The sequence below is a fragment of the Lethenteron reissneri genome, chromosome 8 (genome assembly GCF_015708825.2).
Source record: "Lethenteron reissneri isolate LAM-NWPU_2019-01 chromosome 8, ASM1570882v1, whole genome shotgun sequence".
NCBI classification, from domain to species: Eukaryota; Metazoa; Chordata; class Hyperoartia; order Petromyzontiformes; family Petromyzontidae; genus Lethenteron; species Lethenteron reissneri.
This window is the reverse complement of record NC_083786.1, coordinates 12,910,987-12,915,855: the sequence shown is the minus strand read 5'-3', so window position 1 is coordinate 12,915,855 and position 4,869 is coordinate 12,910,987.

The window sequence follows — 4,869 nt, the reverse complement described above, 5'->3', positions numbered from 1 at the left end:
GCAGGAATATTGTAAATGAAACTGTCATCCATAAACTGCATGGGAAGACGTGCCATCACTATTTACACGTGCATGCATTCTATCTTTGTCTGTATTCGTACTTTGTACATCAAATCTTTAAGGTTTTCACAGTTGTGCTCTACAGAGCTCTCCATTGAGTTTTCTGGTTGTACCACGTGTTGTTCGACATGATGTTTGGAGTTGCTCCACGTGCGAGGAGTTAGTTCAGGGACAACTCGAAAGCACGTGAGAGTTAAATCCTGAAGGTGCCCACCACTATCCCATTCACTGGTAGCACGGGCAACAGATGCCTCAATGCCAAGATGTTATTAAATTATTCACGATGCAGGCTTGGTCTTGAGCAGCTAACTGGTACCTGACATGTGAACAATCACTAATTAATTATTGAATAGAGTCTGGATATCTGATTATTTAAGTAGTTCATTACTCGATCAATTAGCAGTTTTATTACTCGACTAATTGGATAACGCAAATCTTTGGAAATTCAAAAGAATCCCACCTCTGTTCCCACGTGTGTCACATGACGGGATGTGATGAGCGGGGTTTGGTGACGCCATTGGCATCGTCATCCGCGTCACGCTGGGCGTGGCTTGTAGGTGGTTTCCAGCTTCGTGAGGCTGAATGTGAGGGCAGCCACCACTTTTACAGACTGGACACGAGTAATTGACCACAAAAGTAGCAAATTATAATTTCAAGTCGATTAATTGATGCAATTCACCGATTTTCCCCGCTTAACGGTTCAGTATTTTCCAGACTACCAATGGCATATGTCATCTCTTGTTATCGGTACTTGTATTCAAAGAGATAGCCTTCTCAGAGTCTACATCACTGTTTAAATTGGCTCTTGAAAACAAAGACAGCCCTTCCTGTGAGAAAGTAAAATTTTCAAACACGCACTCTCAGACCTTACGTGGCAGTGAGCAGTCACCTTGAATATCCACCACTTCGCACACAAAGACCAAGACATAATTTTTCTCCACCGCTATTTTATAGACTTTTTGTGTCAGTGACAGAACTTGACAGCCCAAAAATAAATTAAACGTATCCAGATCTTGTCATGCGACTCGTGCAAAGTTGGTGAATAATGCAGTGAATGTCAGTGTGTGGGTTTTTTTTAGATACAAGGAAATCAGATGCCATCGTGAAACTGACACCATTCTATGTCACGTATATTAGAACACATTTCACAATTTTTTGTATAGTATAAATACTGAAATATATATTTGAATGCATGTTTTTTTGTATACTGTATCTGCATTTTAACATAACAGCTTACTTTAAAATGTGTTTCATTAAAATAAATTATACAAAAGATGTACAATGTATACCATGATTGACAAGAATTTATTCAATTGTGTGCAATCATAAATATAGAGCGGATTGTTGCATCGCACGATGGTGAGAGGTTCTGGCTCGGGGAATCCATCATCTAGCAGTGGACTGATGATGGCTGATGGTCATGTTAATGATATGTATCTCTTTGGGATTTGTGTTGAAATCCCACTGCTAAAGGCAATCTGCAAGATTGAACATCCAGCACCACGTGCGTTTCAAATCAAATGTCAAACTTCTTATAAAAAATGTATTTTCAGATATATGAAATGTCATTTTTGCAACACAGCAGTGTAAATCCTCTTCGCTCAAATAAAATTCGCACAATTACATGTTTATTTTTTAATGCAGGCGAAGCTGCCATGATGTAACAGTGAGTATCACACTCGACTTGCAATGCAGAGGTTGCAGGTTCAATTGCATCTCCCAGTGCAGCCGCTAAACAACGTTGCGAGTTTATTAAATACCTCGGCCTCTGTCTACTCTAATGTAAAGGGATAAACCAGTTTATCGATCGGCAGGTCACGTCTGGCGGGGTAAAGTGTGGGTGCTCCTGCCTCTTGTAGTCTGCCCAGCATGGAAGAGTAGGCATATGACTCTCTCGAGGAGCTCTCTTTAGCTCCCTCGAGTGGAGGACCTTCCACCAGGAGTGATGTGAGCAATCAACTGCAGGAGTTTCACCTTTAACTTTATATTTGACAGATATATAAACACATCATCTGATGGCCCATGATCAAATAGTTACATTTTTTGGGGAACAAACTGTTGTAAAAATACAACTCGACTCCAAGCGCGCGTTGTATTTTTGGTGCGAGTATATCACCATAACCGGTCATATTTACGTCACAGTCCACGTGACATTGATTCGCTTTCCCCTTTGAACTGTTGGCCAAAACGCACCGGCTGCTGCGCAGAGCACATCGGCACGCACGAGTCACACATTGCACGACAAACTCGGGTTTGCAGGTCAGAGTAGTTTGATCCTTCAATTGACACGTATGGATCTTTCCTTACGTCTGCATAGCAAAGGAGTTTGAATTCTAATGAGTGACGCTCACTGCATTCTGCTGAGATCTATATCAGGCGCGACCAAACCTCTTGACCCTATGTGCTGCACATGAAAATCTTAAAATGTATGTAGGTAGAACTTCTTTCGCACCGTACGTAGACAGCCGTGCTAAACGGAGGTGCGAAAATTTGACCAAGAGCCGCAAGACACCGAGCAGGTCACGAGTGGATACGTGGGGTGGTCACATGGTCGCTTCGCTTGCGGCCGTGGTGCTGTGAAGTCTTGAATTATAAATGTGCCTTGGGCAGAACGAACTCCTGTCCTTGAGGGGCAGGAGTGCCCTTGGCGGCAACCGCTTTCGCAGATTTTCCCTTTTTCAAATAGAGTGAAATGTGTTTTCACCTGAGGACGATTGCTTGTGTTGCGATCGAAACGTGATTTTTTAAATATTATTTTTGTCTACGCGACTTTACCAAAAGACCCAAAGAGTAAGAGAGTGTAAGGTTAAGTGTAATACGTCTCCGTTGAGCCACACCTGGCCGACCTGGGAGCCACGGTTTGGCAACCCCTGATGGATGTCAAATGTGCAGGGGAGCAATGGGCAGTGCCGATTATAAACGAAGGGGAGGGAGTCAGCCCAGTGCCGCGGTGGCGAGATGTTAATTTGCTCGCTTGGTATGAAGGAGGTTGTGGGTTCGATCTTGACCCTGACACCTGCTGTATATTTATATTTTACATGTGCTCCCCGTGTGTTCTATCTCCTAGTCCTCCGGTTTTCCCTCCACAATTAGAAACGTGCGTTTAAAGTATTTGGCTGCGATACATTTCCACATGATAAGCCACTTCGTTGAGATTTCAATTGTGGGCAGGTCGCTTCTGAGCTGTAAAGCTCAGTGAGCCCTTCCTTGGTAAATAAAAACGAGTTTGGTTTTAGTTGACAGCGACCACTCCACATGCTGGGAGCTTCTGCAGGAGCTGTCAGGCATCATTACGAACACTACACGGGACAGCCTGCAAACACTTTGGAGAGCTATTACAGCACAACTGTGAAAACCTAGTCATGTGGAGCTCTCAAATGGGTTAACAATTCCACTTAAACGTGACTATGAAGTGTGCTTTGGCAGAACGCATCGCCAGACGGGATGGCAGCTAATGGTCGAGGCTGGTGACAGAATAATAGTCAAAGGAGGGTCCATACATGAGAGGAAGAACGACTGGGGAGACGGATGAGATGTGCAGAAGCAAGATGAATGGTTGCATTGCGGAACCGTGAGAGAAGGCCGTGACTCGAGGAGGTCTTCATCGAGCAGTGGATAGATTATGGCTGATGAAAACAAAGTGACGGTCTGTCCTTGTGTGTGCCACCTAATTTATGTTAGCAGGTCGCTTGCGTGCAGAGAAACTGTTCTCAGTAATGTCGACCTGCCCATGTGGATACTGTGTGCCTGAGCTGGCATCTCGGATACTTATCAAGAATTCAGTCTCATTTTGATTCTAAGGACTTCAGACATAAAAACGAAATTTGATGCTTTTATCCACCCGATCAGGGTAACGTTAAAGACCCTGGACTCGTTCTTTGCAATGTTGAGGTTTGTATTTTCGTCTTTTAGTTTGTCATTGTTGCCCATCGTGGATCTCAGTGTCAGTCGCAGGGCAACTGGCTCCACGTGACCACCCGTGTAGCAAACCAATTACACTTAAACTAAATGGTAAAACAAAATTAGGCTAAGCCACTAAACTATAATCCAGAATGTGCAAGTCGGTCGATGGCTGTTGGTTCAAAGTGCCAGTTAACGGTCCACATTGGTTACATTGAACTAACATTCATAAAAAAAGTTATTTGGAGAAGGTTGATGAATGACGTTCTATTGACTTGCCCCAGGGTGAGAACATGGGGGTTCTGCCACTGGCTTCGGGTCTCCGAGGGAGATGAACACCACCCCACACTCGCGAGGAAGACATTTTCACTGTATTTGTTCAGCTGGTAAACGGTGATTCATTCCCAAGAGACGCTTTTCCGAGTCGTTTGAACTTCTGACATGGATCTCCGTTTGTGATTTCGCGTCACCACGGCCATGGCAGCAGCAACTTATATGAAAAAAGCTTCCAATTTAAGATTTGCCTTCCGCAGCTGACAACAATGCACAGCCTATATAATTTTGAACAATTTTTACAGTAATCAGAAAATGTCTGTGGCTTGTAACCGATTCAAAACACACACACGGGGGTGTGCTGAACTAGTAACGAATTGACATTTGTTTACGTGACAAACCTAACTGGCTGTCAGGTGGTGGCAGATTTAACGACGCATTTATATTTACGCGATATAACCCAACACACCTTCATTAAATACTAATACCTTAGCATTCCGATACACTTATTATCGACCTGCTCTTTAACACGATCTACCCCAACTGACAACCGAATGATGTTTCCTAGTGACGTAACCACACATTACAAATTGTTTGCCAAGTTCTAAGATAGTAATGATATACATGCACAAAATA